Source organism: Pinus tabuliformis, chromosome 5_2, assembly GCF_031772625.1.
Source record: "Pinus tabuliformis cultivar Carrire ecotype Pingquan chromosome 5_2, CPIR1, whole genome shotgun sequence".
Taxonomy (NCBI): domain Eukaryota; kingdom Viridiplantae; phylum Streptophyta; class Pinopsida; order Pinales; family Pinaceae; genus Pinus; species Pinus tabuliformis.
In genome coordinates, this window is record NC_142306.1 from 163,702,698 (window position 1) to 163,724,697 (window position 22,000).

The 22,000-nt window shown below is 39.7% G+C and overlaps 1 pseudogene; it reads right to left on the bottom strand.

The window, feature by feature from the left end:
* LOC149158050 (PI-PLC X domain-containing protein At5g67130-like) overlaps positions 1-21,308 on the bottom strand; it is a 72,970-nt pseudogene extending 51,662 nt beyond the window's left edge.
* Between the last annotated feature and the right edge of the window lie 692 nt (positions 21,309-22,000).

A 22,000-nucleotide genomic window follows, 5' to 3' on the forward strand; every position in this document is an offset into this window, starting at 1 on the left:
GATCTAAAATTTCGCCAGCAGTGCCACCTTCCCTACAACATCAAACCCTTCACAGACGAGGTATTGTGTGATGTTATACCTCTAGATGTTTGTGATGTACTATTAGGCCAGCCATACTTGTGGAGGCGACATGCTGTGTATGAGTCCAGGCCTCGTGCTGTCATTATTTCTTTGAATAATTCATTATATAGGATACCAGAGGTAGCCCCGCCTACCGCCACATATTTGATCACCTCTAAGAAAAGCAGCAAGCTCATATCACAGACCAGGAAATTCATATGTCTGTTTCACTCCCAAAATAAGGGGAAGATCGTTGCTACATCCATGACCCCTGCAAAAGGTTCCTCCATGCAGCAGCAGCAACAAAGGGATACGGTCATGACAAAACACATGAACAACTTCTCCTCACCCACATGGGTACCACACAAGTTTCAGGTGGGCAACAAAAGTCTGGTTGCATCGACAGAAAGAACGCCTTACCAGAACCCATCAGAAGCTCAGACCACTTTGACATGGTCCTTACAGCAGTACCAAGGCTATGGGGAACAATGCTTTGGAGCACATCATTCCTCCATTCCTTCGCCTGCACCAAATATTCAATGTGGACCATCGTCGACCATGCTTCCCACCATCACTGGACACATCAGAGATTGCAGGACAAGTTCAGCAAATGGAGGAACTCAACGCAATGGGGACCATTGCTTCCTAAGGGGGGAGGAATGATCCAGGTGGATGTTGGTGGCCACCCACCTATCCCATTTGGACCCCCACAACTGTCTCTTTCAGCTTTTTCACTTTCCTAAATTGTAGCACAGTTTACTATTTTTAGCAGTTTTCGGGTCCTGAACTTCTGGAGCCGTTTTGAGGCCCTAAACGACGTTTTTTGGGAAATCTGGGGCAACATGGGTCCATGGACTGATGTTGCCTCCCAAAGTGGTAGTACTCGGATAGATCTTTCTAATGAGCTATCGTACGCGTCAAACAGAGATCGTATGCCAAAGTTACGACCCTAGGAATTTGATGTACCAATTTACCCAAACAGGGCCCACAATTTGGTGTTTCATCTTCTAGGGTTAGGTTTTGGGATGTGAAGGTTTTTCCATTGTTTCTCAACAATAAATAGGCCTTCGAGCCTCATTGTAACACAGTTCGAAATAGTTCAGAGGCATGTAGCCGACACATCTCTTCTTAGAGATAAGCTACCATCGCCCTAGCTGGGTTATTTCTATTTGTAGGCATATTTCAGTATTCTCCATTAATGAAATGAAGTATTATTTCCACTGCATCTCTGTATTTATGGTTATCTCTGTAATCTATTGCGTTCTTTCTTAAATCTGGATCAACTAGAGGGTGGATGGAAGGCTCTAGAATCTGGCTCCCGCTATCACTCAGAAGGTTGAGTTCAATGCATTAGATCTAGGATTAGTAACTCGAGAAGCACCATAAAGGTTTACCATTCATCCAACTAGGATTCCAATAGGTGTTAGAATTAAATGAATATCCCAATAACCAATATGTAGTCATTGGTACAAAGATGTTGACATAATTACTGAGCACTTAATTCAAGGGAATTAAATAATACTGATATATGATTTATATAATGTTGTTATTTTTATATGAATTAAATAATGATGTTATTTGTATGCATAAGTAATGTTATCTCCCCAAGAAACTCTCCTAGGTTGTAGCTTGGAGATGCTCGGGACATCATAAACTCAACTCATTTTTGAAAATGGATGAATGGAAGGAATGATGCATATTCAAGCCAGATAACCACTCCTACTTTGCTTGACTCCAGACATGCATGAACACCCCCCGACTACAAGGCTTTAGACCACCAGTTACTCACAGTTTAAGGATTTGGTGAATATGGAGAATACTGACCACACCAGAAGATGCACAGGACCTTGTGATGGCCGGCTGCAACCAGTAAAAAAGTCTGCAAATCTAATTCCCTAGTGCACAAACAGGATGACAGCTCTCTGTCACTAAGTGAAAAGAAACCTGATTCATACATTCACTGATACATGCAAGATTATAACACAGAGGTGGGATGACAGCCCCTCTAATGCTACACATCAAGAGTTCAAGAAAAAATGCAAATCAAGCACAACCTAGAACAGAAAAGAGGTGGAAAGTGAGCAATTAACAGCAAAAGAAGCTTGTATTAGCTGAAAATGCCGATGAGACGTTGCAAGTATCAAAGCAGTTACAGTCTCCAGAAGTTGAACCTTACATCAAAACAACAACCATCAACCCTGATTACATCTTTTTTTGGGGTATATATAGAGTTTGATTACATAAATGTTCTGCTATTCTATGCGTGGAGGGGCCATAATGGACCACCAACCGCTTTAATTTCTTGGCAGAACTTCTGAGTACAATTGCTTGCTGTAGTGAACAAAATTGATCTCCTTGGACGCTCTGCCTGTACTTCCCGGGCAGGTGGACTGTTATATGGGATGCAATCCCATAACCATTGAATGCATTTGCCTGCTTCACTATGTACCTTTCCTTCTCAGCCATAATGCCTCTTGAATGCAGTTGTTGATGATCTAGTGTGCCAAGTACTGGTAGATGATCGCCTTCGTCCTTCGGGTGCATCGGACAGGCTATGGGTGAGAGGACAGCATGGCAGATGCATGAACATGATGGGAACAGATATCGGCCATTGGATCAAGTGCATGAACGACAGAGATCTCTCGGTGGGAGGTATCAGGCAGACGCGGGGCAGACAATCCTGAGCCGTTGGATTTGGACGCGATGGATCTAACGGTCATCGGGCGGAGGAGATGCATGGGAGATAACTGGCGGGAACAGGCGGTAAGCGGTATTTATCGCATCGCTATCGGGGGTCGGGTGGTAATCATACACGGCCGAGCGATACTTATCATCGGGCGATGCGTGGCAGACGAGATGTGACGAAAACCTCTTTTGATCGCGGGTTATCGAGTGGTCAGTTTTATGGTGCGGGGAAGGCGACTATCGTCCAATCGCGGCGGAGATGATCGGATGGCGTGGGTTCAATCGTGCGAATTTATGTCGGATGTGACAGGGAAGGGATCTGCGAAGGCTCGTGGTCATGCGGTTACGATCATATGATGGTTTAAACTCTGCGCCTGGGGTCCTGAGGGGAAATGGGTTTATACAGGGTTTTAGAGGCAATGAGGGGGTAGCAGGGGCTATGAGATTGTAGCGAAGTGAAGGAGAATGGGGAGGGTGACTGATGAAAATCCCCTTTTAGCCATAACAACCCAGCCAGGCTTGCATTTGACCTTCAAAGTGTCCCAATATGTAGCAGAGCTAACACTGGCTCCTTCTGGGGATGAGATCCTCCCTGTGAGGTCTTAAGAACTTGCAGACCAATGCCTTTCCGGTGAAAACAAATTAGCAGAATTTCCTAGTGTTCCATTGGGCATGGAGTCTAACTGAACTTATACTAAAACTGATAAAGCAACCTATTTACAACTTTTAAGGCCAAAGACCTTAAATCACATAAATTTTCAGAAAATTCCCATTAACTAGGCCATCAAAAACTGTTTCTCCTCCCATGCTTTTTAGCGTGAAGGTATTGTTCCCTTTGATCTGAGAAATAATAAAAGGCCCCGTCCAGAAGGCATCAAACTTCCCATGGTTTCCTTTCTTTTCTTTCAATGCATCCCACTTCAGAACCAAATCTCCAACCTGGAAATCATCTGATTTTGTCTTTCTGTCAAAAGCTTCCTTGACCTTCTTTTGATGTGTTGCAGACTTTTCAACCAGCTATTCCCTGATTTGGTGTACCTCTGCTAAATCAGTGATCCTTTTTGCCATGTCTTCTTCCTCATTCTGCTCTTCCTTTAGGAACTTTGCCACAGGGAGCGTTAACTGAATCGGGAATACAGCTTCAGTGCCATATACCAGCCTAAATGGAGAACTCTCTGTGGATCTCTTGATGGTCATTCTGTCATCCCACAGTGCATATTTGAGCTTAGAATCCCAATTCTTTTTGTTGTCTTCCAGCAGCTTTTTAATTATCCTTATTAGGCTTTTATTTGAAGATTCTGCTAGACCATTGCCTTTAGGATAATATGAGGTGAAATGAACCAGCTTAATGCCCATTGAATCACACATATCCACCAATTCTTTTTCCCTGAAGGCTGTTGCATTGTCTATAATTATTTTATGTGGACAACCAAATCTGGTGAAGATATTCTCTGTTAAAAACTTCATGACCACATGGTGATCAACCTTTCTGGTGGGGACTGCTTCAATCCATTTGGTGAAGTAATATGTGGCCACTAATATCCATCTGTGCTGGCCACTGGAATGAGGATTAATTTCTCCAATGAAATCCAAGCCCCACTACTGAAAAGGTCCATTAGTATGTATTGGTTTCAAGGGCAAGGACTTAAATTGCTGCTTCCCCTCAAATCGCTGGCACCTGTCACAAGATTTAACAAATGAAAACACATCGGAAAATAAGGTGGGCCAATAGTGACCAGCTCTGAGGATCTTATGGGCTATATTCTTCCAATAGTGATGACCCCCACATATGCTGGAATGAAATTGCTGCATGACTTCAATGGATTGTTCTTTGTCCAGAAACCTCAACAGCACTCCAGATGGGTCCCTCCAATAGAGCAGATTTTCATGAATGCAATATTTTGCTGCCTTGAGCTTAACAGTTATGGCTTGACTTGAACTAAGACTTGGAGGGATTTCTAGCTTCAGCAAGAAGTTAGCTATTGTAGAGTACCAATCACAAGAAGCTAGATTTTCTGCAAATGACTATTCTTTCCCTGGTTCAGTTGCTTCTTCTTCTTCTATTTGACTGTTTTCTGCAATTGTGCCCATGAAATCCATGTCCAACGATCTGCAATTTTCTTCAGCCAATAACTTGGCAAGGCCCTGACCTCTAACAAGCTTGGTGGGCTTCAATTCTATATTAAATTCAATTAACTTTGCAATCCATTTAGCCCTTCTTCCATCAGCATCAAGCTGTGTGAAGACATCTTTTATTGAAGCAGAGGGTACATATGCAATTATTTTGGAATGTAGGATATAAACTCTGAAAGCTTTCAAAGACTTGATAAGAGCATATGCTTGTTTCTCCATAATATCATACCTCAGCTCAGCATCCCTTAAGGTTTTGCTGAAAAATGCCACTGGATGCTCCGAGCCTTCTTCATCTGTTTGCAATAGAACTGCTGCAAGGGTGTCTTCAGAGGCAAATGAAAATATGTGAAACTCCTTGCTGTAATCTGGACTGCTTAAAGTAGGAGCTTCCATAATATATTTCTTAATGGACTCAAAGGATCTTCTTACTGTATCAGTCCAGTTGATCTCCGACCCATTTCTCAACATGGAAGTAATGTGCTTCATAAGTTCTGCAAAAGTTGGGATAAACCTCCTTACAAAATTTATTTTGCCCAGAAAGGACTGGATATCCTTCTTTGATCTCGGGACAGACAAAGTCTGTATTGCTTTTACTCTTTCTGGGTTAATTTTAACTCCTGAAGCAGAAACAACGTTTCCTAATAGCTTGCCCTTCTCTAAAGCAAACTGTGACTTCTTAGGATTGACTGAAATCCCAAACCTCCTGCACTTCAGGAACACTTTTTTTAAATGCTACAAATGGCCTTGATGGCTGCTGGAGTATATTGTTATATCATCAAGGTAGACAAGGACAAACTTGTCCTTCTCTCCTACGAATGCTATATCCATAGCTCTCTGAAAGGTGGCTCCAACATTCATCAGCCCAAAAGGCATCTTGGAATACATAAAAGTGCCCCAAGGAGTGGTGAATGCAGTCTTCTCTTGGTCATCTGGATGTACAACAACCTGATTATACCTTGAAAATCCATCCAGGAAAGACATTACTTTGGATTCTGAGACCTTCTGCAACAAATGCTCCATCTTGGGCATAGGGTAGTTGTCTTTTTTAGAGCACTTTTTCAAGTTTCTGAAATCAACACAGGGTTTGATTTCTCCACTTTTCTTCCTCACCAACACCAAATTGGCTACCCATTTTGAATATCTGAGAGGGACTATGATTTTGACAACCAATAACTTTTTTATTTCTTTTTCAATCAATGGGAGGAGCAAAGGATTTATTGGTCTTAGCTTCTTTTTAAAAGGGATGGTGTCTTTCTCTAGAGGAATTTTATGCTGGATAATATTTTTATCATAAATTTTCAGGTCACTATATTCCCAGGGAAAGACATCACCCAATTGCTTCATTAAATTGTAGTATTCAGCACTATGGGTAGCAGACAGGTGAGTGGACAGATTTATGTATCTTGGCTGATCTGGTCTCCCTATATTATGCTTACAGACTACAGATTGATCTTCTTTTTGGGAAGCCTTATAAGGCACATCATTCTGGTCAAATAGCCTTTCTAATGGAATTAGACCCTTAGATATATGATTGTTGGGCAGTTGGAAAATGTTATCTTTGCCAATTTTGTTTCTAAGTTGGGATTTGGGACTTTCTTCCAATGCTTCACTTTCTTGGTCAATTTGCATTTCGGAAAATTCATCAATGACTTGCAAGAATCTATTCACTTCATCATCGTCTTCAATAAAAATTTCCAATGCTGGACATTATCAGGCAGGGATGGTCTATATTTCATTTGGACTTCATAAACGAGTCTGGGTGGCATGGGAGGAATAAACATGCTGGCAGACACAGCAAGGGAATCGGCAAGCTAATTTTTGGCTCTAGGGATATATGAGATACAAAAACTATCAAAGGAATCTCTGAGTCTCCATACCTCATCTCTGTATACTTTCAGCCTTGGGTGCTTTGCTTGAAAAGTTCTGTTTACTTGCTGAATGATAAGATTAGCATCTTCAAACACCTTTATGCTCCTAATTCCTCTGTCTTTAGCTGCATTGAGCCCCAATATCAAAGCCTCATACTCTGCTATATTGTTCGTGACTTGAAAAGCCAACTTAAAATACAGATGTGTGCTTTCTTTTTCTGGAGATATCAGCACCACCCCTACTCCTGTAGTCTCCCTGGAACATGCTCCATCAAAGAACATCTCCCAAACTTGACTTCCTTGCTCTCCCTTGGCCCAATTCACTGGTTCTTTGATCTGCATTGAGGCCTTCTGAGATTCTTCAATTTGGAGGATACATGCTCCAAAGTCGGTGTCCACGGCATATATGGGGTGATTAGAAGGATTCTTCTCATCACTAATCATGTATGCCAGGTGTACTTCTCTGTACAATCTCCTGCTTTCTCCTCCAAGAAATGGGACGGTGGCATAAGATAGATCATTCTACAATGTCCCACCTAGTCTCTTAATCCACTCTCTGGACAGTGGCATGCCCAACTTAGGAGGGACATCTGCCACCACAATATCCATCATCATGCTCTTCGTGGGCAGCTGAGTTAGGGTAATGGCTAGATATTTAATCAACCCCAGACATTTCACCTTTCTTGAATCAAATGAGAATAAATCATGATATGGTCAGGTGATGTCAAGGCCTAACTCTTCCATGACAGCTTTAGGCATCAAATTGTGGCTGGCCCCTGTGTCTAGCAGGTAATTGTGGAGGATTTTGTCATGAATGGTCAAGGATACATAAAATGATGGAGAATTATTATCAGCAGGTTTGATCATAGGGCTAAGCACAACTGCAGGGTTGTCATCTTGCAAATTGACATAGTCAGTGGGGGTTTGTGTGGCTTTCATCTCAAGAGCCTCAAGGATAGGCTTTCTAAACACTTCACTCCTTACAATTTCAAACAGAGGCACATATATTTTTAACTTTTGGACTTCTGACTCAAAACTGAAAGGGGAAGGGGACTTATCAGGACCTCTTACCTATTGAGCTGGTGCTTTGAGGATGACTGTATTAGCTGCTGGTATTTTGTGTCTGATATTCTGTGACTCTGTCTAGATAGCAGCTCTTTGGGCAGGGCTCTCCTTGAAATTGTTTGCTTTTGACCTCAGATTATATCTCTGTTGTTCACCAGTCTACAAAATAGCCTCTCTATCCCACTCTTGACTGGTTTGGCCCATTAGTAATGATTATTCGTATATAGCCAATGTCAAAAAGGTAGCACTACCTTTATCTTCCATACAACAAATTTCATCCTCTTCTTCAAACTGCTCCTCCTCCATGACCACATTTTGGAAAGGAGCCTTAACCTTTTGTTCTTCATTTGCTTCTTTACCCCTTTGAATGATTTGTAATTGTTCATTTTCTCTTCTGAATGGATTCAGATTTTTTGGAGCAAATGTGTTTTGAAACCTTGTTTTCCCAGAACTCTGCTCAATTTTTAGATTAGATATCTCAGCAGCTAATGACTCTATCATTTTAGCCATCTTATCTAGTTTAGGTTCTGAAGATGGAGCAGAGGAAGAATAAGCCTCACCTCTCTGCCTTCTTCTGTCAGCATGACTTTTAAGCTTTTCTATAGCCATAATATTTGATTCCACCTCCAGTGTTGCATCCTGCATATCAGCTAGAGTGGAACATCTTCTTTCTCTCAAAAGTAGGCAAAAATCAGAGTCAAAATCATTGGCATAAGTGAGTTTGGCAGAGGTTGGGGTAGGCTTTACTTCAGCTGGTATCTTACTATACATACGGTTAAATCTTTTATTAAAATCAGGAAAAGATTCCCCATTCTCCCTCTTTAGGTTTCCAAACTCTGTATGGTAGTAGAGTAGGTCTTTTCTATCTCCCCATTGCTTCAGGAATGCATCATCCAATGCCTCAATGTCTGTTATGGACCTATGAGGCAATTCTCTGAACCACTTTCTAGCCTCTCCATCAAGGCTCTGAACAAACACTCTCATCCACACATCATCTTCACTGATATCCAGGTTATCAGCATAACTATAAAAAGATTCAAGGTGTTCTTTGGTTGTTACTCCCTCTGTACCAGTAAACTTTAGCATATATTTATGATATTCCCCTGCAGGCATAACATTCAAAGGAACAGGCAAGACCAGGGGTCCATACCTAGCAGCTATAATTCTTTCCATCTTCCTGGGAGCTTGTTGGCCTGCCATGACTGGGATAGGTGGAAGGCTACTAGTAGATTGAATGGTAGGAAGTAATGAAATAGATGACAGAAATGAAGGAAACTGATGGACCGTGTGGGAGGCCTTCTTTAGACTGGGATCCAAAGGGGAACTAACTAAACAAGGAGCTGTATGAATCTCTGAAGGTATTTCTATTCTAACAGTGTTGGGCACTAAATCTTCAAACTGTATATCCTCAGCTATAACCTTATCTTTCAGAGATAGATAAGTTTTCTTAGGCTTACCTGATCCTGATGCTCCTTTCTGTGATGTTTTCTTCTGCTTAGCAATCTTCTTAGGGTCAGGCACTGGGTTAGCTGGTGATTTCTGAGGATTTCTTTGGGTATGCCTCACAAAATGAGCTAGAACTGAAACGTGGAGTTGCCACCAGTTAGTTTCTCCAGTAGAGTCGCCAGATAGATGATTACAACCAGAAATGTGTCCAAACTTTGTCTATCATCAAAGCATGGAACTGTGTCATTCTCCTAGGGAAGCTGAGCTTCAATCTCCTCTCCCCGGCAACGAACCAATCGATGTTATCTCCCCAAGAAACTCTCCTAGGTTGTAGCTCGGAGACGCTCGAGACATCACAAACTCAACTCAATGTTGGAAATGGATGAATGGAAGGAATGATGCATATTCAAGCCAAATAACCACTCCTACTTTGCTTGACTCCAGACACACATGAACACCCCCAGACTACAAGGCTTTAGACCACCAGTTACTCACAGTTTAAGGATTTGGTAAATATGGAGAATACTGACTACGCTAGCAAATGCACAAGACCCTGTGATGGCTGGCTGCAACTAGTAAAAAGGTCTGCAAATCTAATTCCCTAGTCCACAGACAGGATGACATCTCTCTGTCACTAAGTGAAAAGAAACCTGATTAATACATTCACTGATACATGCAAGATTATAACACAGAGGTGGGATGACAGCCCCTCTAATGCTACACATCAAGAGTTCAAGAAAAAATGCAAATCAAGCACAGCCTAGAACAGAAAAGAGGTGGAAAGTGAGCAATTAACAGTAAAAGAAGCTTGTATTAGCTGAAAATGCTGACGAGACACTGCAAGTATCAAAGTAGTTACAGTCTCTAGAAGTTGAACCTGACATCAAAACAACAACCATCAACCTTGATTACATCTATTTTTTGGGTATATATAGAGTTTGATTACAAAAATGTTCTGCTATTCTATGTGTGGAGGGGCCATAATGGACCACCAACCACTTTAACTGCTTGGCAGAACTTCTGAGTACAATTGCTTGCTATAGTGAACAAAATTGATCTCCTTGGACGCTCTGTTGTACTTCTCCGGCAGGTGGACTGTTATATGGGATGCAATCCCATAACCATTGAATGCATTTACCTGCTTAACTCTGTACCTTTCCTTCTCGTCTATAATGCCTCTTGAATGCAGTTGTTGATGATCTAGTGTTCCGGGTACTGGTAGGTGATCGCTTTCGTCCTTCGGGTGCATGGGACAAGCTATGGGTGAGAGGACAGCATGGCGGACGCATGAACATGACGGGAATAGATATCGGCCATTGGATCAAGTGCATGAATGGTGGAGATCTCTCGGCGGGAGGTATTCGACGGACGCGGGGCAAACAATCGTGAGCCGTTGGATTTGGATGTGACGGATCCGACGGTCATTAGGCGGAGGAGATGCACGAGAGATAACCAGTGGGAATGGGTGTATGGGCGGTAAGAGGTATTTATCGCACCGCTATCGGGGGTAGGGTAATAATCGTACATGACTGATTGATACCTATCATCGGGCGACGCGTGGCGGACAGGACGTGACTAAAACTGCTTTTGATCGCAGGTTATTGGGCGGTCAATTTGATGGTGCGGGGAAGGAGACTACCGTCCAATCGCGACGGAGATGATCGGATAGCGTGGGTTCAATCGTGCAAATTTATGTCGAATGTCACAGGGAAAGGATCTATGAAGGCTCGCGGTCATGTGGTTACGATCATATGATGGTTTAAACTCTGCGCCCGGGGTCCTGAGGGGAAATGGGTTTATACAGGGTTTTAGAGGCAATGCGGGGGTAGCAGGGGCTATGAGAGTGTAGCGGAGTGAAGGAGAATGGGGAGGGTGACTGATACAAGTCCCCTTTTAGCCATAACAACCCGGCCAGACCTGCATTTGACCTTCAAAGTGTCCCAATATGTAGCAGAGCTAACAAGTAAAGTTAAGTTTTATGGTTGTAACAATTTTTTTTTGGTTAATAAGGAGAAACATTACAAGTGGTATCAAAGCCTCAGGTTACAAAGCTGAGACCTTTAGAAATAAATGATTAACAATATTTTGATATGCACAGAGAAAGAAAGAGAAGCAGCTAGCATGAGGAGGACTCGAATTACACCCCACAGATCTATGACAGAAACAAGATCGACATCTTTTCAAGAAGCTAATCCTGAGGTATGGGTACAGTTGGGGGAAGAACCACGCAATACCAACACTGCAATCTTGGAAACTGTGCAAGAACTGAAGGATGAGATGGCCCTGTTATGACCAGATAATGAAAGGCTAATGCAGAAGAAAGAAAATATTATGAAGAGTCTGTCTGATAGACAGAATTAGAGACAACCAATTCCCACCCCAAAGCACAGGAACATGACTGGTGAATAAGAATTTTGAACTGAGTACTTAGGAATGGAAGGCGGTGGAGAAAATTAGGGGGGAAAATCTGTTAATGCATCAGAAAACAAAACATAGAAAAGACAAAAGATAAAACTGCAAGGAGAATTTCAAAAAATAAAATCGCCCCTCTTTGATGGTGAATAGGAAGAGGCAGCTGAAGCTTGGCTTATTAATATGAATAAGTACTTTCAGCTGTATGAATACGACCATAACTTAAAGGCTCGCTTGGCCATCTTTCAGCTGCAAGGAAAAGCCACCCTATGGTGGGAGGAAGTAAAAATTGTGCGTGGAGTGAATGAGCAGAGCATAACTTGGTAAAAATTTCAAAGATATTTGAAGGAGAAATATATAACTGAAATATTTTATGATGAAAAGGCAAAGGATTTTCATGATATTCGATTGGGTCGTGTTTCTATGGATGAGTTCATAGTAAAATTTACATCATTGCTTTGGTATGTTCCTTACATACGGGAGGAAAAGGCGAAAATGCAACGATTTATCAACAGTCTGTCATTGTTCATGAAAGAGCGTCTCGATTTCGATAACTCGAAGACCCTAGATGAAGTTATACGAAAAGCTTAGATATGCTATCAACAAAACATGAAAAATGGAGGTGGGAAAAAGATGGGCTGATAAAAAGGGAATTAAGTTTCCTTTTAGCAGCAAGGGAAATAAAGCCATAATTAGCAAAGGACCCCATAAAGGGCTAGCAAACAGAAAAATGAATAGAAATGAACCCAGATTTAAATTTCCAACTAAGTCCAATACTAAAGAGCAGTCAGGCAGAAATGAAGTGGAAATAGCAGTTAGACCCACAGTATAGTGCTGGGGATGCAGAGGATGACATTATGTCAAAAATTGTTCCTATCGCAAGGGAACTGATAAAATTGCCTAGATTCAAGAAGCATCAATTGTGGGAGAAGTGGCAAGAAGCATTCCAAAAATCAATTCTGCCCTTGAGGACCATCAGGCGGAATACCAACCAACCATGATATAATTTGAAGGTTAAATCTTCAACCAAACTATATATATTTTAATTGATCCAGGAGTTACTTTGAGTTATATTAGCCCTAAGATAGTAGAACAATTATGCTTGTAAGATGTTAATTTTAAGAGCCCTTGGTTAGTGCAGCTAGCCACGGGGGCAAAGATAAGGGTATTGGCCAAGGTCAACAGCTACCCCTTAAAGTTAGCAGGTCAGTCTCTTGTGGCAGACCTGAAGGTATTTCTCCTAGGATCATATGATATCTTAATAGGCATTGATTGATTGGAAAAGCATTGGTCCCTCATTAACTGTAAAACAAAAACTATTAGCTATATGCATGAAGAAGGAAAGAGACAAGAAATTCAAGGCATAATGAGACCTCTAAAATTAAGACCATTCACTGCCTCTCAGTTAGCAAAATGTATCAAAAAAGGATGTCAAATTTATGCGATATAGGTAGGATGTGCTAATTCAAAGGAAAAAACTGTTTCTTTAGAAAATATACCTGTAATACATAATTTTCCAAACCTGTTTCCTGAAGATTTTCTAGGACTTCCTCCAAAAAAAGATATAGATTTCACCATTGAGTTGATTCAAGGAGCTACTCCGCTATCCCGAGCTCCTTATCGCATGAGTATACCAGAGTTGACAAAATTAAAAATGCAGTTACAAGAACTGCTTGATAAAAAATACATCCACCCAAGTGTATCACCTTGGGGATCCCTAGTGCTTTTCGTTAAGAGGAAGGATGGAACCCTACGAATGTGCATGGATTACCGCCAGTTAAATAAAATGACCATCAAAAATAAATACCCATTACCTTGTATAGACGAGTTGTTTGATTAGGTGCAGGGTGCAACCATGTTTTCAAAGATCGACCTTCGTTCAAGTTACCACCAGATCATAATTAAGGAAGAAGATATATCTAAAACAACTTTTATATCTCGTTATAGACATTACGAGTTTGTTTTGTTTCCCTTCATGCTAAGTAATGCTCCTGCAACTTTCAGGTGTCTCATGAACAATATATTCCATCAGTATTTGGATAAATTTGTGTTGATATTTATCGATGACATATTAATTTGCTCTCGAAATATAGAGGAACATAAAGAACATCTTTGTATTGTTTTGCAAATTTTAAGAGAACATCAACTGTATGCTAAATACAACAAATGAGATTTCCTTGAAGAAAAAAATCCAGTATCTAGGACATGTCATTACGAAGAATGGAATTGTTTTGGACCCATAAAAGATAAAAACTATAATGGAGTGGTGAGTACCAAAAGACGCGGCAGATATAAGGTCATTCATGGGTCTAGCCAGATATTATGGGCGATTTGTCGAAGGATTTTCCAGGGTGGCATATCCCATTACCTCTCTGCATAAGAAAGGGAAAACTTTTAAGTGGATTGTGGAGTGTCAAAAGAGTTTTGATCAGCGTAAGCATTTACTTACCACCACACCTATTTTGAGAATTATAGACCCAAATAAATACTATTTGGTTTGTACAGATGCCAGCAAGGAAGGTGTTGGTGGCGTGCTAATGCAAGAAGGAAGAGTGATTCCTTATGAGTCTAGGAACCTTAAGGAGCATGAGAAAAATTATTCAGCCTATGACTTAGAGCTAACAACAGTCATTCATGCATTAAAGATGTGGTGAAATTACTTCATGGGTAAGAAATTTCTTTTAATGACTGATCATCATAGTTTAACTAACTATTTTAAGCAGCCTGCTCTGAATGCTAGGCAAGCTTGTTGGGTTGATTTTGAAATAAAGCACTTGAAAGGTAACTTGGAGAATCGTGACATGGACGCCTTAAGTCGGAAGGTACACTGTATATATGATGTCTCTTTCAGTGAGGTGCCAACTACCTTTAATGAGCTAATTAAAGAGGCAGCCAAACTTGATCCAGTATACAAATTTTTATGGCAACAAGCTAAAATTTCAAATAGAAATGAACAACAACTAGGATATGAGATAAATCATGAAGGTATGTTGATTTATAAAGGGATAATATATGTACCTAACCAAAAAAATATTAAAGACTTAATTTTAGATGAATATCATACAATTTCTTATGCAGGCCACCCTGGATACCAGAAGCTAATTACCGCACTAAGAAAGGAATATTTTTGGCTTGGTATAAAGAAAGAAGTGATCGAGTATTTGGCTCGCTTTCTGGAATGTCAGCAAGTGAAAGCGGAGCACCGTCACCCAGTCAAATTGTTACACCTGTTTCCTATCCTGGAAATTAAGTGGGAAACCATTTCCATCAATTTTATTACAGGACTACCTAAGTCTAAAAAGCATAATGATTCAATAATGGTGGTATTGGATAATTGAGCAAGTCTGCTCACTTCATACCAGTACAGTCAACCTACAACGAAGTACAAATTGCTAACATATTCATGCAACCAATTTTTAGGTTACATGGATTACCACAGTTCATAATTTCCAATCATGATGTAAATTTATATCAGCTTTCTGGAAAGCCTTACTTGAAGGTTTAGGCACACAGTTGCATTTCAACACTGCTTACCACCCTCAAACGAATGAGTAGACCAAGCGAGTAAATCAGGTAGTGGAAGATATGTTGCGAACTTACGTAATGCAACAACCATCCAAATGGGAGGATTACATACATTTGGTAGAGTTTTCTTATAACAACGGTTACCACACATCGTTATAAATGAGTACATTGGATGGATGCAAGTGCAGGAAACCTTCAAGTTGGGGCGGACTAGAGGATAAGTTGATGTTAGGACCAGACATGTTAAAAGAAATGGAGGAGATGGTTAAAAAAGTATGTTCCAATTTAAAGACTGCACAAGACCAACAAAAGAACTTTGCTGATCGAAAGAGAAGTTTTCGGGAATTTCAAATTGGAGATCATGTTTATGTGCATGTACGGGCCAAGAAGAGTACATTACAATGGAGCAGATGTGCTAAATTGGCACCCCGATTCTGTGGTCCTTTCCAGATCCTGGCTCGAATTGGACCAGTGGCTTACCAGCTCGCCTTGCCCAGCCACATACGTGTGCACAATGTTTTCCATGTTTTTGTGTTAATATATATATATATATATATATATATATATAATCCTAGGAATATAATCAATTGGCAAGATATACAAGGAATTTAATTCTAAATAAATCTGCCAAGACAAAATTGCCAAAGGAAAAGAACTACCTAAATTTTTCTTGTGTCTAGGTCAAAATGGAAGGCGAGTTCTCGGTCGAACCCTTGGTTATACTTGATCGAAGAGAAGTAATGCTGCGGAAATGATTTATCACCCAAGTTAAAGTGAAATGTAAACACTTTGGGCCAGAGGAGGCCATCTAGGAGGATGAACAAGTGATGAGGGAGACTTGTCTAGATTTATTTGCAACAGAGAAACATCAAGACGATGTTTAGTCTTAGGGGGGAGATGTGATGTCCCCAGTAAATTGTAAATATTTAATTACTGCAGTAAATAAACTGGATATTACTTTTTAAGTTTATATATTTATTATTTTGATTAAAATGTGCATGAGGCAAATGTCTTGATATTGACGATTATGTAACTCTCACATGTTAGGTAGTTAGGATAGGCAGTTAACTATCCCTAACTACTTCCTTGTAGATTTATTCTCAAGGGAAAAGATCAAGAGGGTATTGGTACTTGAGATGAAGAGAGGAGAGGAAAGAGAGAGATTTTTGTGCTGATATGTCAGACAGATTCCAAGAGCTACATCTGGTTAAGACCAGATAGTTGTAAATTAGTAATATTGTTTGTCTTACAGGAAACACTCTGCATGTGGGTGACAGATCGAGGGGAGACTTGGGCTTAAAAGCGAGTCTCATGGTTGGGAGGCAAATCAGTGTTTCTAGTCGAACATGATTCAACAGTTGACAAAATATACTGTCGGAGTTAGATAAGTATATATTTATCCTTCTGTAGGTTAGTTAATTATTAAGCAAAGATATGTATGTTGTTGGAAAAGACTATATAAGAATTGGTTCGGTTAAGGCATATTGACCACTAAAAGAATTACTAAATTGTACTCTAGAAACCTACAGAGGCTAGTAAGATTATTTAAAAAAAAAAAACTCAGTAAGATTTATTAGTGAAACTAGTGGAAATATTTTACAAGGAATACCCTTTAGGGGTTTAATATGTAGCTATTCTTAAAAGGGAATTATAAGACCAAGAACAATGATTCTAGAAAACTACTAAAAACAAAGGAAATTACAGTTCTGGGGAAAACAAAGAAATAAATATATATGCCTCTGTGAAAACAGCTAAACTTTACAATGTATCAGGAACAAATTCTACCACGCCTTAAATGTTATAGAATTTAACTGTAATAAACAAGAAGTGAGTTCTGGAATCCAACCCTCATTTTCATTACTATTTGGAAAAAAAAAGAAATTTCCCTAAGTAAAAGAATGAGAAACTAAGCTAATGAGAAACAAAAATAAATATTTATCATTCTGGCTTTGAAACAATCTGAACTTGGAACTGAAACCCCAAAAAGTAGGGGACAATCGGATAATGAATCTAAAATCAAGCCATTGAAATAAGTATTACAATTTACATATCTAGTGCCACAAAGACGCAATGGGTCGAAACCCCAATCATTTCTAGAAATAAAAACAAGAACAGTGTGAATATGAAACAACTTAATGCTTAGAATTGAATTAATATCTGTACAAAAAAAAGAACACCAGAGACTAGATGAGGGTTAAAGTATGAGAACGACACTTTTCTTCAACCAGGTAGCTAATAACAGTATTTACAACAAGCACATGAAGTCTTCAAAATGAAACCCTCAGTTGGTAATGAACCTCCGGTTACAACAATTCCAGATACAATAATACAGTTAAGTCATTTCCGTGAGAATTTAATTACATTGAATTGGTTGGCCAAGAACCCAGAACCTGAGATAGCAGGTCGACAGATTTTTAAGTCGGAGCACACAAAATACATAGCCACGAGGTCTTCATACTCGGAGCCCCGGATAGGTATACAAATTATTCAAATAAATAGAATAGAATAGGAAACAACATAGTTAGATGGCTGATAAAAAAAACCACTTCTTAATAGATAAAGCCTATAGACTAGAGGAATTTGGAATAAACCCACATACCCGGAGGCCGGATGAGGTTTAAGCTCAAAACCCTTGACCAGATTTCGGGAGGAAATATTTGCGCCACCATTATCGAGTGACAAGAAGACCTCTGGTGAAACCTAGCAGGCCAACAAAAAAGAATTGGTTAAACGCAATTTAGTTACGAAACACAACTAAGATACTCAAGTCAACCTTTAAACAAAACAATACTTGGCCAGGGCTGCGGTATAAGCACCTCCTTCAAAGCATTGGGGCACCAACATGACTTGCTGCAAACCTGAGAACCCAGCTCAACATTAAAGCAAGACCATGACATCACAGGAGGCAGAATTTACCAAGCTTACAGGACAGCAGAATTCGAACTTGGGCGAGATTTGAAGCTTGGGGCCGAAAACCCAAATGGTCTGTCAACGGAGAACTTAACAATGAAAATGCATTGCAATGTGGCTGGTGATGAGGATAAGAGTGCCCTTGTTGTTGTCAGATGAGCCCAGTACACGGAGAACCGTCAATGGGTAGTACTTCCAGAGGAGAGGCCGACAGTTGGAGGGTGGACGGAAGGCTCCAGAATCCAGCTCGTGCCATAGCCCAAAAAGTTAAGTTCAGAAATTTAAGATCACCAAAGTTATGGTTGGATAATGAGAAATCGAGAGGAACAATGGTTCTAATTTAAAGAATAGGAAGGTTTGTAACAACAAAGGGATGACAACAGTAAGAAGATTTTTGCAACAGTAGTTGTGTGTTCAAGGGAATATTCAACAAGGCGGTAATTGTCTTTTGTTTTCAGTTACAAGTAGCAGTGATTATTATTTGAAGTTGAGGATGATGGCAAGGAACCTTGTAGTAGAAAGTGAGGAAGAATAACAAAGTTCTCATAGGAAGAAGGTGAGTAAATTACATGCAGAAGCCATAAGAGTAGGGACTACTCAAATGAAGATTCCGGAGAAAGGAGTCAGCAAAAATATAAGGAGAAGACTAAGAATGGAAGAGATCAGTATGGTATTTACAAATATGTTGATGGAGTTAGCTTGTTGGAGTGGCTTGTGTGCAGTTCACAGTGAGTAGGGAGAAGCTCATAGAAGAAGGAAATATGTGATGGCTGAGATTCATGGTAAAGGTTCAGAGAGAAGTAGCGGAAATCAAACTACAACTAGAGATGATGAGAGGACTACTATGGAAATATGAGGAATAATATAGTTATAGATAAAGTCTCCATAACAAATTAAAATGGAATTGGTTGTAGATGAAGTTTAGAGAGAGATAAATGTTCAGCTGGAGGAAAATATCAAGGGACTTGAGTCGCAGCCATGGAAGAACATCTTAAGAGTGATGAAAACATGTGATGAAGTAGATGAAAATTTGATGATCGTGATCTAAATTATATAATTATATTTTTTTCATCCATATATATGCATTTGGAGTGGAAAAGGTGGAGGAGCCAGCTCATGGGACTGTTTTTACTGGTGTGACCTAGTTTGGAGAAACAAGGTATGAAACTTTCCGGGAGTGTTTTGAGTAATAAAATGATGTTTTTTTGGGGTAAAACTTTGTTGCTTATGCATAGCACCTTTTAATTCTATTTTACACTCAAATATCTTTCCAACGATGCAAGAATCACGTCGATCAGTCTCTGTATGCAAACATTATATTACTTAGAAGTTGGCCTTCCTGTTTTAAAACCTATAGTTCGAGAGGATGTCGTGTAGGGCCCAATTATTCATGGAAATGGGGATAGCCACGTGTTTTTGATGTAAAAGACTCTAGAAGAGTCTATTTTGTAACTCTAGTTAAGAGTTGATGTAGTCAAACTTAACCACTAGTAGGCTTTCGGGTTGTGTTATAACCGGGTCACTAGGAGGAAGAGGCATTCCATTCTTTCGAGAGAATTTTGTTCCATAGTTGAGCAAATATATCTAGGAGAGATAGGAGGTAGAGCACATAGAGAGGATCTATGCACTATAGCAACCCATGAGCCACATACATTACTTCTTTGTATTAAAATATTCTTTCTTGATATATCAGATCAAATCCTAAGAGCAGAAGAAGTTGCTATGGCCTGGATCAGCGGGTTGTCCGGCGACAAGTTTGGCAACACTAACTGGTTGTCTTGCAGGCTTTGGGGTTCCTCAAAAAACTTATCTCTTTAGAGAGCATGATCGGTTCCAAGCACTCAAAAACACTTGCTTCATGGTTGAGCAATTGTAATTCCTTCATAATTACAAAAAGGGAAATGTTCTATCCCTATAAATAAAATATCCAAACTTTCCACCAGGAGAAACCTGAGAAGGGTGGCGAAGCTCTGTTGTTGTCTTGTGTCTCTAGGCCAAATCAGGCCATATTCTACACAATCATGGAGGTTTATAAAGTAGAAGGATTGACGAAAATGCTTTTGGCTTAGTCATTTTTATGAGGAGTCCCTAGTCAAGAGCAGCATTCGACTAGGAATCTTCTTGGCGACATATTTTTTTTTGCATATTAACAAATTTCGATGGATAGTGTATTGTTGATACCATTTGAAGGAAACAAAATTATCATAATGCTTTTCCCTTGCAAGTTCAATATTTTAACCATAGAACTATAACAAAAATGGTAAATTTATTTGATCTGATCACTTCTTGAAACTCATAGGCACATACATGTCAAAGATGCGTCCATCTTACAAAAACAGAGAAACCTGTACTAGATGGGATGTCCACCACATATATGTTGGTTGTACTAGATATTTGTGCAGCAGACCTACCCAGCCATAACCTAAAACCTGCATGAATACTCTACCATCACTACCTTCAATTGACCCAAAATTAAGTCTAAAAACACTTGAAAACAAAAGAAGAAAGTATGATTAAAGTTTGTTGGTTGAAAGAATTGGATTGGTTATAACTACCTTACATGAGCTATGCACAAATAAGACCATTCATGACCTGAGGATAAGGTCAAGAAACACTTTTCTATATAGTTGTACCCACCTAACTGATCAGAAATTAGGTTCTGGAAGATCAACTATAGGTTAGTTAGAAGGATTGGACGTGAAAGGTCTTACTTTAGTAAGAAGGGCTTAGATAAGTTGTTCAAAGGTCTTTATTGAGCTCAGATAAAGACTTAGGTGTAGTTACTTGAGCTCATGTAAAGTACAGTTTCAGGTTCTATTGTTTTGAAAAGAAGCAGTCCTCCAATCTTGCAAATAATGAGGTCATATTCAAAGGATATTTCACACTCAAGGAAAAACTATGCCCAAATAATTGACTACAAATGATATCCACATTTTTTCTTTGTGTAAGTGAAATTCAAATCATTCCAGGCAAAACCCATGGGACTTGGTTGGTCACTGACACCATTGAGCACAAGATCTGAGAATAAACAGGGAATGAACAACATACCTGTGTTGTGATTACTATGATCAATGTTGCAACAAAGTTGATATTTTTCTTATAGAAAGCTTTGATGAAATTGATGGCCCCAATAGAGAAGGCATCTCCACCACCAAAAGACACACCAGTGTTGGTGAAGACTGTTATGAGTACATGCTCTTTCATATTGAAAGGACCAAGGTTCAGAGAACGAGCCCTATGATTAGGGACTCAGAAGCCAAGTCTATGCCAGATGCTGGTACCAATTGCCTAAGCTGCTTCAAGTTCTTGCTGTCAAGGGAGTTCCTACTAAAAAAGACTAAACATATTTTAGTCCTAATCTCACACTGATGTCATATTTGGTCAGGATTATGGTAGCATAGACTATATGAATCTCACATTGATGTCATATTGAGAGAAGGTAAAACCAAACAATGTGTTTGCAATTTACTAAGTTGTGAAGATATCTATGCTAGGTTATTGGAATGGGCAAAGGGAAACAAAATGGGAAGTAGGAATGGAACAATAATTGGCCTAGAGGGTTTTAGGGAATCAAAATGAAACCCTTATTGTCTCTCAACATATATTATACATATAAATTTGATTGGTAATCTACAATTTTGCTGTAGCAAGAAATGGGCTGCCTTTTAGGTGATAAGAAAACTCTTTCAAGATATATTGTAGATACAAATCGATTACTAATCTACTAATAAAATGTCTAAAAGGAAATAGAACTAAGAACAAGAGCTAAACTAGAAGCAACTCTCCTGGTCAGGCTTCTGGTATCTAAACTACATAAATTTTCATTGATGTCACAGGAATACATTATTGATGCCATAGGAATACGTTTATAAAGAGGGCCTCTACATATTCAAATG